At 42.0% G+C, this 21,282-nt stretch overlaps 1 long non-coding RNA gene across 1 annotated transcript; it reads right to left on the reverse strand.

Annotated features, from left to right (window-relative positions):
• Positions 1-385: 385 nt before the first annotated feature.
• On the reverse strand, positions 386-19,724 carry LOC126034426 (uncharacterized). Its single transcript, XR_007504621.1, has 3 exons — positions 19,573-19,724; positions 18,915-18,985; positions 386-463 (listed from the first exon to the last, which is right to left on the reverse strand). It is a non-coding gene; the product is annotated as an uncharacterized LOC126034426 (long non-coding RNA).
• Between the last annotated feature and the right edge of the window lie 1,558 nt (positions 19,725-21,282).

Here is a 21,282-nt window from a genome sequence, read left to right on the forward strand (position 1 = left end):
GTCATGGCTATTCTGCATCACTATTAACCACTACTTGTTCGCTATAATCCTTTGTTATCACTTCCCAGACAACCCTTGCAGTCCTCACTCAGTTTGTTGCTTGTCTCTGAATTCCTTTGCTTTCCACAATCTGTTTTGTGGTGTTGCTTGTGTGATGTTTAATAGCCAGGGCTCGGAGTTGGCTGCATTTGAGTGGTAGGAGGGGGAACACAGTTAATTGTGAACTGAAACTCCATATAATGTTGCTAGAGATGAGAACAAGTAAAGGAGTGCTTGCTATGCACGCTATCTCCAGAAAAACATCTTTGCAAATGTGTATCTGTGCAGGCATTGTGGAGATAGGGATTACATTATGCAGAGGGGAAGAGGAGCTTACTGACAGTAGAGATTTGCAGTCCATATTGATGTTTCACGATTGTGCATCTGTCTGCAGAACAGCCATGGAGCTCTTGAAGTCATTGCACTAAAAAAAAAAAAATAAGGAAAGATAAATCAATAACTTCACTCACCCTTTTACCACAGCTCAGAGGGTGGAGGAGGAGAGTGTCATAACAGCTCACACTAGTGAGAAAATTTTAATCGAAACAGTCTTCAACCAGAAAAATACTATTTTGATAAAATCAACATTTTTCACAAAATCATAAGTACAAATGAAAAATCCCTATGGAAAAGGAAGCTCAAACAAAATTTTCAGTATTGCAAAGTTTGCCTTAGGGAAAAAAATGCCAGATTTTCTTTCAAATTAAAATACTAATTTGGAAAGCTACCTTAGATTTTCCTATCATATTCTACTGCTTACATTGTTTTTACGTTCTTCAGTTAATAATGAGAGACACTGATGTGTTCAATATCCTGCCATTAGCCTGGAATCTGGTTTCTAGGATATTAAAAACAATTGGTCCCTAACTAGTACCCAGCACATTTCTTCTTCAGAGTGTAAAAATTTAAATTGTTTCATTGAGTACAGACTAATAAAGCCGGTACTGCTTTTGATAGAAAACTCATTACTTGGTAGAAAGATCACTTGTTTTGAAAATAAAATATCACCTGTACTAAATTACATCACAGAATATTTAATCATGATATTCATGGTATGTGATGTTACTGGTAGGATTGCATAACATTCCCTCATATGAGACTTGATTTGGTATAACCTACCTCTGCATTGCAACTGATACGTGAAACAGTACCAAAATTTAACTAATTTTCAAAACAAAACATCAGTTATTTTTCTAAGAGTACCTAACTGAAATGTTCATAATTTTCAGTTCTTAGGAACAGACTGAAAACAGTATTTTTATCACTAAGAGTATCAAGAAGCTTTGAAATCATAACCTTTGAAATTTCTCTCAGAATGAACATTTCAGGTTTCATTTAGCTCTCACTTAACCTCTGATTCATTCTTTGTACTAACTCTAAATCTCCCTATTTGAAATAGTTTTAAGCTTGGAGGCCTTGTCGAAAGCAATCATAAATACAGTATGCATTTCATCTTAGCTGGTTCTACCATCATTTGTTGCTAGATAAATCAGCTCATCAGTACTCAATTTCACTTCGATTTTAGTATTTTTTGTATGCATTCATGGGGATCTCAGAATTACCCCCATCAGGATACATAAATGAGGATAAAATAAATCAGGATAAATCAAATCAATCTTGCAACCCAACCACACCCAAGAACTAGCAAGGCTTCAGCGCTCCCACCACAGCCCTGCTCCCAAAATCCTGTTGCAGAGAGAACCTGGGATGGGACAGACACGTCTCCTCCATTCCTCCGCTCATCCCATTCCGCACCTGGAGAGCTTGGACTTTCCTTTCTGGCATGCAAGAGCAGCAAGAAAAGAAAAAGATCTCCCTCCTGCAAGCACAGGTCCTCAGCGTTTGCTGTCGTTGCAACTGCAGCAAAACCGCAGCCCAAGGCCCCCACCTAGTGTCTGCGGGCAGCTGGGCCACCACCCCGGCTGAAAACCTGGGATGCCGGTGGGTGCCCTGGCGCTTACAGGTAAAAGAGCAAAGGCTTGGTTTATTTTCGAGGCGGGAATATCTTCCTTACAGTACAAAACCGAGTCTCGGCTCGTTATGAACCACCCAAGCCTTGTACGCTGTCACCTAGACCTCAAACACTAGATTCTGGTTTGCATGTGGAGAGTAAGATTATCTCTCCCCCCACCCCCCGTCATACAGACCATGCTAAAATCCAAGGCTTTAGGAGGATGCAACACAAAAGAGAAGAAGAGAAGCTTGTTGCGTTAGGTAGGACTGCTCTCCCACGCCCAAGGATATCTTCTTAAGCTTTCTCCATGGTGCTGCCGTCTCTCCACGGTTAGCCCCCAAGAAAAATGAAGGGCTTTCTAACACTTCAATCCCTACTAATTGAGAGACACTTAAAAACTAGGCCTGGCCTCTAGAACAGATACGTGGTATACAGGGGCTTTCTTTCCACTTGTATTTGACTCCCGCCTCCACCTTCATTTCACAGACTTGGTGGGACTTCAGGGAGAAAAAAAGAATCAAGGACCCGATCACCAGTTGTTTCTGCCTATCCCTTTCTCCATCCCAAGAAAAGACAGTGTGTTTGCTGTTGGATTTTTATTTCCTCAGGGGCAGCTAAAGCAATGTGATCTTGGTAGCTGTCAAAGCAGCATCCTTCCTGTTCATTGTCACCCTCATATACTGGCCTGATATGAAACTGTCCTTTACCTTCTCTGGTAAGTCCAGGTTTTAAAAATTTCTAGTGCAGGTGCTTCCAAGAACTTTTGCAAAAGACTGCTATTTCCCAGTTTTGAAATGCCTCTCTTGATCTCTTTGCTTCAGCTGCCTTGGAACAAGACTCCTTGTGCTCCCCTGTGCTTTGAGTTATGGAGGCTAGAGGCCATGTTCTCCCTCCCACACCTCTTACTAGTCATATGGGCAAGTGGCTGCATATATGTAGATACATACATACACCCACTTACACAAAAACTGTTAAGAGCAGCTCAGAATTTACAACATGGCCCCAGAGCTTTTTAGAATATGGAGTCACACTTGGAAACTGGATTCACTGAAAGCCATAAAAACTCTCCAAGTCATGAAACCTAATCCAGTTGCCCCAGCGTCCCACTACCCCACTTATCCCACCTACAAAAGCCCATATTCCTTCAGATTCCCAGCTGCCTAATCTTTTGATATGTATGTGAAATTCAGGATATGTTCTATGGTGTTTAAAGCCCATTCTAGCTGCATCGGTCTCTGTGCAATGTAAAGGTAAAAGGGAAAGGAGAAGCCACTGATGAACAAAATGGTTGGAGCAGATGCACACACACCGCCCCTTGGGAATGATGAAGGCATTGTGCAATACAGACACTTCATCATCCTGCCAGCATAAGACCTCCAGACTCCTCTGTGGGAACTCCACCACTGTACTGGTAAAAGCTATAGGGTAAAGACAGAGAGTATATTTTATTGACGTCACTAGCCAGCATTACTTAGAACAGGGCTAAGCACAATTGCAAAAAGAACTGCCTCCAAGCTGTTCTATTTATATTCCTACCAGAGCCACCATTGGTACAATCATCCTGCTGCTGAAATCCTGACCCTGTCATTGTCAGTGTAGCCACAGACCTGAGAAGATCGTTTTGGATCATTTCAGAATTTGGCATGGCTTAATACCAGCAAAAGCAGCATTGGCAGGGGGTGGAGTGTGCTATTTGCACAGGACCTGCGTCAGGATTGGCATTCAGTGAATAGCAAGACATATGAAGGCATTTTATCCCAATATAGAGGATAACGCATCTTCCTCTGCGTTGCTGGTGGTAACTTTGGCAGTCCAAGGAACAATGGTAATTGCTTGTTACTGTGGAAACAAGACCTCCAGAAATAACACTAATGAGCCAGCAGGGTCGTGGGAGAAACACAAGCATACTGTCTCCTGCAAACACACATGATTTGGCTGCACACAAGAGATTGGGCTCTGGGGAGAGGATCAATTTATTTGAATGCAACAGGCACCCAGCACAAACACCACTCATCCCCCATGCCAGTCTGAGCCTGCAAACAATTTAAGTCACTGAAAGAAAGTTCAGATAACTTTGGAAATCATGGCTTTTCATTTCCCCACCTGCCTTAAATTTGGGGGGAGCTGACTGGGAAATGCTCCCTTTGGAGGGAGCTATTTTGTGGTTTGTGTAATACACCTGACAGGAAGGTGTCTCCAAAAATCTCTACGGGGGAAACCACATTCTTACAGATTTCCCTACCCAGTTCTGAAGACGCAAGGGGTATTGGTAATCTGGGAGATGTGTCTGTAAGTGTCTGAATGACAAGGTCCTTTTCCTAATAACAGTCTGTTGGCGATCCACCACTCAAAACAAGATGAAAGGAGGGAAGTGTAGAGCAGAAGAGGGGAAAGGGGGTAGGAGACACCAGAAAGCTTACTGCAACCTCAGCACACTATGTATTTTTCCCCAAGATCAATCCAAGGTGGTTTTGCTCGTCTTAGTTAAGGGTGAGGTACTTCAGATTAGCAGACAGCTACCAAGGAGCAAAGATGGGCACAGAAGCTGGAGCTGGCCCAGGCCAGACAACACTTGAGATGACACCCTGCCTTAATAGGATGGAATATTTTTGATTGCCCCCACCCTACAGAGGAAAGAAAAGAAGGTGTAAATGTCAAATCACAGAGAGAAGAAAAAAGTGAGTGTACTCAGATGACAGGGGTTTATTTACTAATAGCTCCTGTGGCGGGCCAGGAGCTTCTCAAAAAGCAAAGAAACGGGTGGGGTCACCACTTTGCTTATTATTGCACTCCCTCAAATTGTTTTTTCTTTACTATTTATTTATCAGCTATACCAAGAAGGTTCAGATAAAATCAAAGCACTACCGCACAGATTAAGAACATCCCTGACACCAGCACTTGCCACACTGTATGCCCACACAAAAAGCAAAAGGACGAGAAGACTGTGTGTTGTCTACAGACAAGGACCTCAGGCAGAAAGACATGCAATGACTCAACCGTGGTTATCTCAGGAGTTAGTGGCCGAACCAGTAGTTCACTAATAGCAACTTCAGTCTACACAGCCTTTGTCCAGCAATTTAATCATAAACTCTCCCTTTTTCTTGCAACCTAAAAGCCAGAAAGAGAACGCCAGCAAGCAGTGGGAAGCAGTTTGACACATAAAGTGGGAAATAAAAATCAGAAGGTAAATGATCAAGATGGTGACATGGCCTTCAAATAATATTGCATTGACACAATACTGTGGGGGAGGGTTCTCTAAGGCTTTAATAATTTTATTTTCAGAAGTCTTAATGCACATTCATGTCAGGTTTTTTCCCTTCAAAAATACAAAAAAAAAAAAAAAAATCCAACCAAAAAACCTAATCTGTTTAAGGCCCCAAGCCACTCTCGGACATGTATGTCAAACACAACAAAATAACTATGTGTATATTGAAGCCAGTAAATGAACAGCATACTCCCCAATGCTGAACTGCTGGGACCCCAGTTCAGGATTTCTGTGTTTCCCCAGCAACACCGGGTGACACTGCAGGCACCAGAGCGGAGCGTGTTCCCGCAGCTCCCGGAGAGCCAAGCTGGCTTGGAGCTGCAGCTGGGGAAGGACGGAGCCAGCTGAGTAAGGGAGGAAATTGCCCCAAACACTGTTCCTTTCAAAGGAAGAAAACAAGAGTTTAAAGCCGCATGGCCTCCTTCTGATCTGGTTATGCGAGCAGCTGCCCAGTGTGCAAGAACTTCATAGATGCTAAAGAGAGAAGAGAAACGAAACCCAATTTGGATAACAACTTCTGAGGTTGTGGCCACATATTTGCCCAGAGCACCCCGCCCCTCCAAATCCAGAAGGTTACCATGGTGACAAATTTCAGCTGTAGGTAAGAAGAAAATGTTTCTGTATGAAAGCCATTTTGTAGAAATACAAAACCCAAAGATTAAGCCCCATCGCACCATTTATAGTCTTTGTTGCCGTATATTCACAGCTAGATGAGATTTCTCGTCTCGGGAACGGTTAATCACAATGCAAATAAGCTGCTTTGGTTTTAATTCATGTGTTCCGCTAATGGAGTTCATCTCCATACAGTAAAATAACGCTCTAAAAATTTACCAAAAAATGGGGGTATTCATTTGCTTCCAAACTGCATCTAAGGGAGTTATTAATACTTTTGATTCTCAGAAGATAGATCTATTCCATTGCCTAACTGTGAATTAGAAGAAAATTACCTTAAATCATGTTTGGAGCCAATTCATAGCACCTTAAGCAGGAAGAGTCCCCAGTGCAGCCCACATCACAAAGGCACCGTGGGGAGCAGAGCGTGGCTCGTATTATAGACTTCCTCTCAGTAACTCGGGGGAAGGTTACAGCCCGATGCTCACGCGTTCACTGAGCCTAAATCATATACCAGCTCATGAAAGCCACCACAGTAAACTCCCTCCGCTCCCGTCCTGGGATCCCCAGGTAACTGGCGTGTATTGAGCTACCACTTCACCGGTTGTCCAAGGCTGAGCAGCTCTGCTCCTGCTGGTTTAATTTCTCTCAGACTTAGCACAGCAGCAAGCATAGGTGGTCGCACAACCTTGGACCACACTGTGTCATCACCTGGGAGCCGGGGGCAGAGTGCCATCTGCTAGAAGCTCCTGTAAGATTTACTGACCTTAACACCACTGAGGACCTGCTTTGTGGCATTCAACAATGCCTTTCTCTGCAAACTCTTCCTCGCCTGCTGAGTCTCACACAGACACCAACATTCCTGTGGCTGTCAAACCTTTCCTCACAGCCACGAGCACAGCTAAGTCGCACTCTGGCTTTAGTAGGGTCAAATGAGCAGAAAGACAGTGCTCATGCTGTGGAATAAACCCATGTTTTAAGCAACGTATCCCTTTTATGGGAACTGGAAAAAAAATAATGGCGTGGGGTTGTCACTCCCCACTACTGAGCGCAGGTCCATTATGTGATTGGCAATGCCTCCTTTGCCTCCAGTGCAGGAATGAAGGCTTGATCTTTGCTTCTCCCCAAGAGCCCATGCAGCCACATACGGCTTGACCATCCCCTGTCAGTACACACAGCCACATCGTAAGCATTGCAGAGAGCTGCAGGTATTCTCCGTCTGCCTCAAATCCTTTCAAAAGACCTACAATCTGAAATCTCAAGATCCTGCTTTATTTAGTCTTCAAATTGCCTTTCAGTAGTCACTGAAATGTAGTGATTACAATCCATTTATTGTGTAAGGATTTACAGTGAACTATGCCACAATGAATTGTGCCAGGTTAATTGTGCACTGAGCTCCACAAATACACAATCAAAGTTCAGCCCTTGCCCTGCTAAGAGAGATGCTCTCTGGATAATTTATTATGTCCTCTAGCCATGGGAGCAGAAGAGGAGGCAATAACCAGCCAGTAAAGCCAGCAGCAGTTTTAAGTCTTTTTCACATAGTAGCAAATGTGCCCTTGCAGTTTGTGATGGGGCGAAGATCTTTGATGTTCGTCTGTCTTCCTCGGATTGTCATAGGACTGTGAGCAATGTTTGTACTGTACAGTCCACGTTAAGCAAAGGTCCAGTCTGGTCAGAGTTTGGATGGGAGCAGGACTGTGTAAGCAGTCATTTCATCCACTTCAGTAGGACCAGGTGTTAAAACCTGCCTCCAGGCACCTCCACTGCCTGCATCCTCAGCCAGGACCAGCACCGGCTGTGCTCAACTCAGCCACTCAACTCCCACTGTCTGACCGGGCTCAAGCCCCGAAGTCTCTGCCCCGCGCAAATCTCTGCACCACTTCCAGAACTGATGGGTGTTATCCTGGCAGCCCAAGATAGCAGTTCTCCATGGAAAAATCATGTGGGAGAAGGAGGGACATTCTCATGGGAATCCAACTTTTCCTGGTGCTGGCCATTGCCTTCTTTTTGGATTAAATAAAAACCCAAGGTTCTTCCTGCTAATAGTCATTAAATAACTTGTCTCTTTTTCCTAGTACCATTTCAGTATTTTGATCAAGTTCCAAGTTGGTTTAATTACATACTTTCTATCTGAATTCCTGCCCAATCTTCATTTAGAGAAATTATTCATTTCCCATCTTCAACATTATTATTATTGTGCTTATTTGCACGATATACTTAGCATTCATTGTACGCATCTTCAGTGCTCTGATGGGCTCATCAGAGTGGTGCTGGTGGGATGGAACAGGAGAGCACTCCTCATCCACCACCCTGAAATTCAGCCCTCCTCCCCATCACATACGGGCAATTTTGCACTGCTGCAGATAAGGGAACGTTCACAGTCACATCTGAGGCATCACAAAAATATTACCAATTCCTCCTCAGGACATGCCTGAATGCTGAACGGTAATATTATTTAGGAAAAAAATCTTTATTCGACTGTAGGCTCCTGAGTTTTACCATACAGGATCAGAGAAGAGCACTTTTTCCTTCTTCCCATCTCAGCCAGGGACTTAGTTTGAAAACCTCTGGAGACTGGCAGAGAGACCAACCTGACAGCCGTCTTGCTGGCTCACTGACATAAGGGCAGGTGCAGAACAGCCAGAATGAAGGAGTGCATAACCCCCCCCACACACACACAGAGCTGTGATCATTCCCAGCACATGAGGTCAGGCAAGCATTATTTAAAATTATAATGAATATAAAATGGATGATCTAACAGCAACTGCATTATATACTTTTCTTGGGTAATAATATCCCCAGGAGCCTTGCATAAATGTCAGAAATGGAGCAAACACCCAGACATCCTATCTTAACACATCAACTGCACTCCAGCTCTTGGGGTTTGTTTACTTTTTGATGAGGATTAGGGTCTGATTCCAAACACAGGGCATCAAAACCAAAGCAGCATCAGCAGGGCAGGGAGCCCTGTATGAGACAGCTCCATCTGTATCTAATCATGGATAGACACAGAGCAGTGATGGAGCAGAAGATGACTTATCACTATCCAGTTGGAAGTCAGCCTCCTTCCCAATGCTGAGATAAACCCCCAAACAGTTTCAGTGGCTCAGCCTCAGTCTGAAGGGCAAACGAATTTCAGTGAGGTGACACCTGATCCTCCGCTTCACACACGCACTGCTTCCTGTGCTACAGGTTACTGCAATCTCTCTTGAGAAAGCAGAAAGGCCCTTAGAGGCAGAAACTTTCAGAATCTGTAATATCAAGCCACGTTACCAACGCCTTTCCAGCCCTGCCTTGGGTTAGACACATGTTTATTCTACAGAAAACTGGAAGTGATTTAAGACGTTAGCATTCCTCAGATGCATGTCTCCCCCAATCTCCTCGCTCCTACCAGTAGGATCCTCATTCCCACTGCCAGGAGGACAGAAGGTACAAGCATTCCTCATCCACTGTGGTTCAGAGCCCATTATCTGAGCTTAAACTGCTGGGGAAGGTGATCTGACATTGTACTGTAGCACCCTTCCCATCCCACCAGCTTGGCTGGGGAGGCAGAAGTCTCCAGTGCTGGGGGAAGCTGAACAACTGGGGATAGGAACATCTTAAACTACCCCAGAAAAGAAAGCCTATACACATCCTTAAGCATCTTGCACATCTTCTAAACTCACTCAAGATTTATCTTCTACTCAACTCATCTGAATGTGTATATACCCACCCTGGCATACAAATCCAAATTCTTCAGGACACATAGGTGTGAATCTCCCCAGTTACACAATCCTGAGTAGTCACACCCAGCCCAACTCTTGTGATACCTGATGGCTTTGTGAGCATTGCAGAGGCTGTAATCAGGCAACTACCCTCAAGTCTGAGATTTAAATTTTTTTAAGCACATTTCTAGCTTTCATGACAATGTGGCAAAGTTGCAAGCAGACCATGAAAGTTCCAACACCATACGGCAAATAAAAAGAATCCAAAATGTATTGCTTTAGGTTGTTGTTGGTGGTGGTTTAATCTTGTAATTTTAAAGGCAATCTCATTTTGGAGGGGAGGCTTGGCACATGATTTCTGTATGTTTGGGTTGGCAGCATTGTTTCCAATACGCAAACGTTCTGCCATACTAAATACGTACGTGTTCAGGGACCAGCTTGTTATGGGTATGTTTATGCAACATATTTCTGGTAGTCACAAGCTCATGCTGGCCCCTAATACACCATGTAGACATACCCCGTGATTCCCTGAGGACAGAAGTCTTTGCTTCACTCTCTTTGCTTGCTACTGCAGAGACTGTCCCAGCTTAGTACAGTTTGAGAACTGACTTGTCTGTGGATTGCTCTGAAAATGGTCAGTATTAAAACATCGCTCTTCCCCCAAGCCATTTGCTACTAGGGCCATCCCTTTCCCTGCCTCACATCACTTCAAGGTTGCAAGAAGCCGAGTCAATGACATTTTAAAGCAAAACTTACACTTTCCCCCCCCCCAGTAGATTCCTTCCTCTGTCAATAGGTTGTTAAGACTAAAGAATCTACCTCTTTTCTCAATTCTCAGTGCAGTTACCTTTAGTTTGCCAGAGCCATGATGCTACCCATATCCTGCTTAACTTCCTAGTTCCCTAAACAAGGTCCTATCTCACTTAGAACTAGTTATGGCTCTGGTTGCATTGGGTATCCTATGTACAGGTAGTGAACGCTCCCTGCACTGATGGCAGTTCCTTCCCCTTTGTGTAGCCTCATCTTTGCCATCATGGAGGTTTCCCCTGTGGAAATGAGGGAAATTTTGCATAATCTGACATAACATGGGTATGCCAGCAGGACTTCACAGCCTAGACATAGCATCAGTCAATGCTCTTATGTACAAATTCCAACTTGGTGTCAGAATGTTTAGAATACGTACCTTTTTTTTTTTTCTTTTTACGTTACATATTTGCTTTATTTAATTCAAGGCCTTATTCAATCCTACTAATATTGGCTTTATCAAGCATTGCCCTTTTGAAGCCCAAAGCCTACACTTGTGTCCTATGCAAAAGGCAGTTGTGCTCTGCTAAGGCTGTGGCAACATATTGGTCAAAACTAAGGAGTCTCCAAGTGGGGATGTGAAAAGGAGTACTAATAAGTAGCATCATGGTCACCATCAAAACTTCCATTAAAACAAAGAAACTATATGACTGAAATAAAGACCTCACAAAGAAGACCGAGATTCAATCCAGAAAGAAAAAGGGGAAAAGGAAGATATATTAAAGATGACTGTGCAGTGACCAACCACTACCCCAACTGTAACCCCAGAAAGAGAAAGAAACGCCTCCTTTGTGGAAAGCTGAAATTCAGTTTCTGGAGGGCTCCAAAAAGTAATGGAAGAATTTCTCATCAATTCTAGGATGGGTGCCCAGATCAAAACTCAGCAAAAGGTATGCTCTGAATGCTGGGGGGGGGGGTGGGGTGGAAGGGAGAGAAATTGAAAAAAAAAAATAAAAAAAAAAAAAAAAATATCACACTGTGTTCTTCAGATGGGACCAGATATTTTCCAAAGCAGGAAAAGGATGAAGCACCCAGAAAAAAGAATAGCAGGAGAAACAGATGCTTAAAAAGTAAAAAATGGGATTTGTGCGATACATGCGATTGCTAAAAATCTCAGTGCAGAGGAGACAGAATGCCTGTGGAAGGGAAGGAAGCACAGGGGCTAGAAGGGTGGATGAACCAAATTCTGTAGAGGGAGGGACAGGCCAGCAAAGGACGTGAACTGGCACTTCTAGAAAAGGAAAGACAATTACAACACACAGAGCTGAAACACAGTTGCTTTTTACGAAAAGAATAGCTAATGGGTAAGAGGAGACAGATAAAACACTGCTGGAAATAGGTCACTATCAGTTCACATAGCTTGTTGCAAACACTGCATGCCCTTCCTCAGTATAAAAGCAGCTGAGACATTGCCAATAACGCAGCCAGGTGAGAAAGAGAAAACAAGTTTAGTTGGTAAATTCTGCAGAGACACCTGCAAAGATCAGCTGAGGATGGATGGAAGCTGCAGTGAAGAGCCATCCTAAACCAAAAGGAAATAAGGGAGAACACCTGGGAGCTGCTGTTTGAAAGCAGCAGCAAGGAGAAAATGAATAAAAAGCTACCAGGATTCCCTCTAGAGCTCCCTAGAAAGCTCATCCATTTTATTAAACCGCAAGATCTCATGAAACCAAAGCAGCCTGGGCTCTACTTGCTGTTTCACACACACACACCCCCACACCCTTTTTTTACTCTCCTTGCTCTCTTCCAAACAAACCAGCCAAAGAAAGGGTTTCATTTCTAAAAGGCCTTAATCAATACCACCATTACCCTGTTCCCAAAGCATGGTGATGGGGAAGCCATGAGGCCACTGCTAAGCAAGAAGCGCTAACATACACAGGGCCAGCAGCACACAGTCAGATATCAGCGTAGGGCCAAGAAAGACTCGGGATGTTACCCTGTGGCAGATCTCAGGACAACAGGACGCCCAGGGCTACAGATGAGCATTCAGAGAATCAGGGTGGGAGACCTCTCTTGACCACTACTTTAGCCTGTACAATGCAAATGTTAGCCATGGCCTCAGCAGTATTACCCTAACGCCCATCCCAGTCTTTGAAAACTCCCTCTTGCCCAAATGCAAGTGGCCCACTTCTCATTTCCCCAGCAAGCTTCAGCTTCTCAAAAGCTTTGTTTTTCAGATGTCTTTATAAACACACACCATCTCTCCTCCACTGCTGCTCCTCCCATGCCAAAATAAGTGCGTGTAGCAGGAGGATTTCATTTGGGGAAGAACAGAAAAGCAATTTCGAACAAAACGCATCTTTAAAACACTTCTCAGATCTGATTGCCAAGCCTCTGGCAAAGAGCACAGTTGTCTAGGGCTCTGATATTAGGCCATAAATTACCTAGCTAAGAGCACCACAAGCAGAAAGAGTCAAAGAAAAGTAGTAATAAAAAAATGAATGTGAAAATAAAAACAGTTGTCTTCTTCCACTACTAAAATGCCAGAGTAGCAGAGTTACAGAATGACATTACACTGGGGTTTTCTAAGGGAACAGATGTGAAATTGAGTTACAGATCCAAATATTTCCGAGTTGTCAGTTCTGTTCCACTTCCCATCAGTATTCTATAACACATAACTTCTGAGTGGTATTGGAAATCTCAGACCAGTTCTCATGAAAACAGTGTCCTCATTGGAATATACCACCTCATATTGTAAAGGTGAGAGGAAAACCAGCAGAAGTCCAAATGAAAACTTGAATTTTCTTATCACTCATTATGATATTTTAAAAGGATTTTTAAAAGCATTTGTGAAAACGCCTAGACTGACATAATTTTCTTTACGCACCAAATACAGTTGCCAAGACAGGGACTATAAAGACACCAGCTTGTTTCAATCTGTCCAGGAAGGACTATATTTAGAAACAAGGACAAAGTTCATTTTCATCTGGCTACAGAGATTAGATCTGTTGAGAAATGTTATCTTCCATGCAAATTAATATCTAACCATATTAATTTTCAAGATAGAGCAAAACATAACAAAAACTGTGGGGTTTTTTTAATTAAAAAATAATTTCAGTAGGGTTCTACAGAAATATTCTCTCTCAATCATTTCAAAATTATACCTCCAGATTTCTGTTTTTCATGTACACTAGCTTAAAAGCAATTGTCATTTTAACCCAAAATCTTAAACTTCCACATTTTAAAACACTGATAAATTGGAGAGAAAAAAGAAACAAAGAAACAAACTGACTTTTTTGTAAAGCTTCAAGAAAACATAAGCCTTTTGGAATCCACCCTTCCATTAATTCATTCAGGTATGAGAAACTGGTACTTTTTTAGTGACAAACTTTCTGGCCAAAGAAAAAAAAAAACACCACTAAAATCTCCACACAGAATTATCATTTGGAATCAACATTTGGATTGCCCACTGGAAACTAAGTTAAAACTCAGCAACCATTGCTTAGTAAGACAAAGTGGGTTTTCAACTTCTGTGAACTCAGAAAGAAAGATTTTGTAGTCTCTACTCCTATCATGGCTTCCAGTCATAAAAGAGACCTTTCAAGAGTTCACAAAGCATATAGTACTCCTGGACAGATCTGTTGTTTTCATTCCTTTCATCTCTCTGTTTCTCAGTGTTAATTTTTAATTTGAATGACAGCAATTCAGAACAACCTCAGTTTGTGTGACCCAGTCAAGGAAGTTATTAAAAATATAAAAGCTGGAAAGTAGCTTTGCTTGAAGTAAATGCAGCTATGTGTTTAAGAGTTTATTTACATAAAAGTTGAGAGGCTTTGGGGGGGGAATTATGTCATTTGTTAACTGCGGGGTTTGGAGGGGTCTTGGGTTTGCTTTTAAGAATCCGACCATACCTCCTATGAATTTTTAAGGGTGGCAATACCAAAAAAGAACAAGAGATGGCAGCATTGGTAAAGCATCTCACTGCTTAGACTCGCTCCCTTTTCTGTATTGGACCAGATTGTTTAATAAAATTGTTTCATTGGTGCTAAAACCCTGACCCCTCAAAATATTCTGATTAAGCATTCCCTGAACTGCTGACGGTTTGCAGGTCTTTTTATGTGTGGTACAAATGTGGGCTGGCAAAAAAGAAGTATTAGAAAAGATGGAGTAACTACTCTTGTTACTGGAACACTGGCCAGCTCTCAAAGACTAGAACTGCCAGGCATGTTATTGTTAAATGTATAATTAAGATTAGTAATTGCTTGCTTTACTGTAGGCCCCCAATGTTCCAATCAGAACTATATCTAATTGTAGTGTTGCTGCAAAAGCGTATATTAAAAGGCAGTCCCTGCCAAAGAAATTTACATTGTAGATTAGGACACACAAAATGAAAACCCACTAAATCACTAAATGAGAGCAGGAGTGCAAAGATAACACAGAAAAATCATTCTACATATGATAGTCCACCCTCATACGTATGATTTGTAGTAACATGCAGATATACAGTAAAAAAACCCTAATAATAATAATCATATTTTAGAAAAAAAAAATCTCTAGTTTTCAGTGACCAGCATTTTTTAAAATCTAGCCGTCTGATTCCTATTCAGATCCAGGAAAATGGTTGCACAGTGCAAGTCAGTTTTTTTTATTTCAGTAGGACTTCAGCCCACCTTTAAATGTAAACATTTGGTTGGGCTGTGCCCTGGAAGATGATCTGAGGTTCAATCTGAAAGATATACAATGAGAGTCAAGCACTTAAAACAGGAGAGCTAGACTAGAAAAAATTCAAGCAGGTTTTCCAGCTTTCACCCTGCTACATAAACATGTGTGTTTCTCAGTGACTGAGGTCAACATAAGATCCACTATCAAACATTATTGTGAAGACCATTTTGTGGTACCCAATGTATCCATGACAAGTGTAGAAATTTGGTTAAAGAAATAGCTTTGAGGGACTTAGTCATCCAGCTAATGCTGTGGCCACACAAGCTAGGTACATTGTCTTTGACCCCATCACTTAAGTGTAACCAAGCACCCAGTCAGAGAGGCTGGGAAGTCCCTTGGGACATGCTGCTTGTGCCCGTGATCCACAGACAGGCACTAGGAAGGGGAATCAGTGGTCCCACTGCATGGGAAGCTGTCCTGGTTTCAGATGGGATAGAGTTAATTGTCTTCCTAGTAGCTGGTACAGTGCTATGTTTTTGAGTTAGGTATGACAAGAATGTTGATAACACACTGACGTTTTCAGTTGTTGCTAAGTAATTTTTAGTCAAAAGTCAAGGATTTTTCAGCTTCTCATACCCAGCGAGCAAGAAGGCTGGAGGGGCACAAGAAGTTGGGAGGGGACACAGCCAGGGCAGCTGACCCAAAGTGGCCAACGGGGTATTCCATACCATGTGATGTCATGCCCAGTATATAAACTGGGGGGGTGAGGGGGGAGGCAATCGCCTCTCAGGGACTAACTGGGCATCGGTTGACAGGTGGTGAGCAATTGCATTGTGCAACACTTGCATATTCCAATCTTTTTATTATTACTATTGTCATTTTATTAGTGTTACTATTATCATTATTAGCTTCTTCTTTTCTGTTCTATTAAATTGTTCTTATCTCAACCCACGAGTTTTACTTCTCCCGATTCTCTTCTCCATCCCACTGGGTGGTGGGAAAGTGAGTGAGCGGCTGCGTGGTGCTTAGTTACTGGCTGGGGTTAAACCACGACAGAAGCCCAGGCACATACCCACATGGGGCTAGAGAGAGAAATCAGGGGACCAGGAACCTAGGCTGCGGGGCAGAAAGGGGTGCTCTTCCTCTGCACTTATCAGGTTAAGACTTCATGAGACACCTCGGCCAGACTAAGAGCTTGCTGCCTCCAAAGGGGAGCTCCACTCCTTCCTGCCCACCCCTCACACCTCCCTATACCCTCCATCCCCTACAGCACCCATCTGGCCCTTTGGTCAATCAGTGCAGTTTATTCAGGAGCAGAAGGCAAACCAACCAGTCCAGCAATAATGGGTTTCAGTGACCATCCAGCTCACTAAAAGTCACCCAAGAGGCACAGAAGCACATATGGGAGCAGGGGAAGGGCAAGCAGGACAGCACCTCTCAGTAGCCGCAAGCTATTTGATCAGCTCTATCACGTGAAACATCACCCTTAATTAATATCTGAGGACTTTAAGTGAGATGCTTTCGAGTAACATCAGTCACAACTCTACGCTAGTGATGATTTTAAAATTTTAGCAGACCTATCAATCCACTTAGACTCACAATCTCATAGTAGACTCACAACCTCATAGTAGACTCACAACCTCATGGTACAAAACTCTTCATTCTAAATTTCTATCCTTTGCATGTTCAGAAATGCTACAGACTGCTTTTCTTGTTATGAAGAGCATTATCATATACCTATGCTACAGTGTTTTAACAGAATGATTGGTTTGTTTTTGTCAACACCATCTAACTACACCAAATCATCTTAACAAATCATCTGACTACGTCAAATTAAGATTATGCTGTGTATTCCACAGACTTATTATATACCTTCCTCATGAAGCAAGATTCATACACTCATCTTCAGAGAGAAATGTCAAAGATTCATTAAGAGGTAGAAAGTAAGCAGCCTTTGTGAAGTATCTCAGTGCAGGCTAAGTAAATTAAAAGAACACAAATATAATAAGTCAGTGCCCACTTTTCAAGGCTGTATTTCCCACAACTTCAGCAAAAAGAAAGCTAACAGCTGAATGTTCACATTTTACATCACATTCCACAGAAGCAGCATATTCAGGTCATCAGCAGACAAATTGAACAAGAAATTTTACAGCTATGCTTTTTGCATGCATCTCTGTCTTTCATTTTGTGAACAGTTTCCTATCTTCAATTAGAAAATTAGGTTTATAATTTTTCAAAATTACTTGCTCAACAAATCCCAAGGGTGATTGCTTAAATGGTGGGGCTAAGAAATGTCTTTGTGAATTTTGTTTGGATTTTGGTTTTCTATCATCTGTAAAATACTAACCCTACGCTTACCCGATTATAATTCCAACTATAGCAAACTAATTAGAGGGAAGGTTTTAAAAATATCATGTGCAGTTATCTGTTGCAAAAAGATTGCTAGGCTCATGCAAAGTTTCTTGACATTCTGAAGTTCTAATCACTCGTGATGTGCGACTAGACCTTTTAGATTGGCTGCTTTCTCCACATAAGACACAAACTTTGTTAATAACAAAACAACCAGTGCTGGATCCATTTCAGACTACTATGACATTGTCCTAATTCTAAGGCACTCTGCACATTTTATAATGGTATTCTCAACACCTGAAAGTATTTCTAGCTGTAATTATAAATAAATATCCCAAGAATGCATGCTATATAAGCCTGACTTTTCTTGATGAATGGCATTAAAGTTGTTTTCACAAACTTGATAAGCCATAACCCACGCCACATTGGATTGAGTCCAGAACAAAGGAACTGTTGACTTTCTCTTCTTCCATATTTCTGCTGTCCTGGAAGTACGTGAGCCTTTTAAATGATGAAAAGGCTTTTGACAGTGTGGAGTGGCCTTACAGCCAAAACACTAAAGGGAGTTTTCTTTAAGAGAGTCTGTTTTAATTGTCTTTACTTTGCAGAAAAGCCCAGAAGTTTGTGAACCTTGGTCTGATGATAAGAACCTTTACTTCCCCCCACCCCGAGAGAGAAGCGGTTTCTCTACTGGTTTTTGATAAAACAGTTTGAATAATCAGCAGTTGCTCTAAAAATACCTGGGTTTATTCACACAGTAATAAAGTGATAACATTATCATTTATGTAAATACTCTCCGTATATAAACAGTGGAGACGTACTGTACCATAATGCTGGTGAAAACACAGATTTGCTCCTTCCACAACATAAAAATATAACTTGTGCAGTGTTACTGCCAAATAAAAAAAAAAGCTTTTCTGCTTTTCTCTTTCAGAAGATTCTTCACTGGTTTTATAAGACTTAGATTTGAAATGAATACTGGTGTTCCTCAAACAAGTGAAAGAAAGCATACATGGTGCACAAAAATAAGTAGTCTTTCAATAACTTAATAAAATAAAATAAAATCTTAATTTTAAAAAATTAGTTGAATACTGTATATTTATTAGAATTATATTTATTGTATGAGAAAATTTTGCCTTCCCTCTACTCCTGGAAAAAGAATTAAATAATTTATTATTTTTTTTACTAAAAAGGTAAATGTAATGCCCCCTAATGTTAGTGCCCCACTAATATTTTAATAATACTTTAAAATAATGAGGTAATCATGCTTGAACACTTTCACTATTTAAACATTAGAAAATGCCAGACCTTTGCTCACATGCACATGCAACCCCATCCTTCAAAGAGCAGCATTATTATTGCTATCCAAACATTTGTTAGCCACATGTTCATTAAATTATAACATGTTGTTTGTAATATTTTAAAACAAAACCACAAAATACTAGTTAACAAAGGGTTTTTTAAATTTAAATTCTACATAGCAACCTTTTCTTTATTTTTTACAAAGATCATTTCTTTGTCTATATGAATATATTTTGGAGCTATAGAAAGCTAAGAATCTGCTTCACAGTAATATACTTACATGGTGAGATATTTTTCCTTAGTGAAGCGTCCTTTGGTCTCACAGAAAAGCAGTTAAAGATATTCTGAAAGCTGGAATTTGAAACTAGATTAAATTAACATGAAACACAATGCAAAACATTATCTATCAGATAAATTAATCATAGAAACAATGTTTCTAGAGACATTCATTGAAATCTTTAAATCAAGAGTGAATAATATTTTGAAACTTTAAGGAGAGAGCTTGATCAAAAAAAGCATTGAGGGCAGTTCTACAGTCTCCTGAAGCAGGAGGTCAGAGATATGTTGCTTTCAAATCCAACTTTAAAACATATTATGATAAGCATAATTCTCAAGATTACATATTTTGTTTTCTTAATTTAGTCATTTCACCAGCGCTTAATGTGGAGAGTAGCATGTTTTTCCTTTCACCTGTTGCTCCATGGCTATGCTTTAGCAGCACAGTCTTGTAAATAGAGGAATATACAGCATCACTAGGCAATCTCCTTCAAAAGCTTACACCTACCTCAAAACATCCGGGTCCCACTACACAGACAGAAATCCTGCACAGTACCCCTTCTCCACTTGTAATACAGGAAAGCAGGGCATTAATTGTGATGCTAACATAAATGCAGATGAAGATAGATAGTCAAAATTCTCAGGAGCACACAGGCCCTCACCTTTTCATGCAGGTGGACAAGGTTTCAGCCTTCAAAGTCCTCTGGCAATTGTTTCTTCAATTATTCAAGTAAGCAGTGTTTAAACTCAAGTATTTTCAAAAGGGCATATTTCTTCTCGGGTGACTTGGGCCAACCGCATTAGCAGGAGAGGATACAGCCTGAAAAACACACCTGTTATGATGCTTCTAAAAAGGATGGTGAGGGCATAGCAGACACCTGCAGACTCAGTAATTTGTGCTATAAATAACAGCCAGCTATCCCCCAGGCAAACTTAACTCCTTTGACTTGTTAGACTAGTTATATTACAGCTGTTGACCGTAAGAAGAGAACCCTACAGTGTTAAGTGAAGTTTCTCTGTACTACAAGGACATAATCTCCACTCTGGTATGTTGTTATGCTACATCACACTTTTTTTTTCCTATTCCCACTTGTCTACTGCCTCTTAGTTGTTAGTCCAATCAATGGTTGTTAGTCCAATCCTGGCCACAGATCTCTCAAGAACTGTTAAAGTCCTTCTCCATCTAAATCTTTCCATTTTCATAATATCAAAACCAGGATGCAAAATTCTTGTATGACATCCCTCCCCCCAAAAGAGACAATACTATCTTTAAAATTATAGAATGTTTGCAAACTCCCACCCTTTTCAGTAAAGTTTTTCATTTTTTAGCTTTAGGGAGGGAACCCACCCTCACATCAAACCATTCACACACAAAAATACAGGCTTCTGCATGGCTGCTCTAGGCAGAAATCTGCCTGTTATCCCATCTTCAGGATTAGGAACTTTTCCATTCTGTTTTTTTGTAACTCCCGCCTGCTTCTCTTCCCTTTTCTGCCTTGCCACCCAACTGTTCTCTTCCACTCATTTTCTCTTTAACTTACAGCCCAATCTCCTGCCACACGTGTACCCTCGGACTTTTGGCTGCTCCCACCAGGCTCCCTTTCCTCGCACTCTGCCTCCTATCCTGCTGCTATACTTCTCTCACCTGCACTTACATTCCCTTACCCCCTCCAACTTGCTTCCCTTCATGCCACACCCCACAGACAGGGCTTTTCCCACTTACGGAGTCTCCATTCCGTTTTATCTGCTTGTCCTGCCGCGCGGGTGACTTCCACAGACATCTCGGGGAAATCCCTAACTCTATGAACTAGCCAGCACACTAACAGTCTGGGCTCTAGGTATACAATATTTGGGGGCAGATGTCCCACCAGCTCTGCTACCCGTGGTAAGACATTTGCAGAGACTGATGCCCTGGGAGGCTGCAGTGAAAACCGAGGCCAAGAAACCAGAGGCAAAAGGATGGTAAAAGCTCTGTTGCTTGAGGGAGTGGTTTAACAGAGATCGGCCAGAGGGCAGCTTGCCTCACCATCCACCCCTTGCCGGGAAAAGACCCTAGGAGGGCTAGAAATTACCAAATTTAACCCCTCCTCCCTCTCCCAGCCAAAGCTTTGACTGCAGAGCTCAGCTGCTACAGGGTGCAAGCGAAGGCGCTGCCTCCAGGCTCTGATCCTTCCACTGCCCGCCACCTGGGTAAGACAATCTCCCTGGCCTATAGATAGATGCCAACGATGCAGATCAGGAGAGAGCTTGGTACATAGACCTGCTGAACCCAGAAAGAGCCTAGAGGCAGGAGAGGACAAACAACGGCTGCACTTAATGAGCATCGAGGGATGTGCATGGCAAGCAGGAAACTTGAGGAGGGAGGAAGTGCT

This window comes from Accipiter gentilis, chromosome 34 (assembly GCF_929443795.1).
Source record: "Accipiter gentilis chromosome 34, bAccGen1.1, whole genome shotgun sequence".
Taxonomy (NCBI): Eukaryota; Metazoa; Chordata; class Aves; order Accipitriformes; family Accipitridae; genus Astur; species Astur gentilis.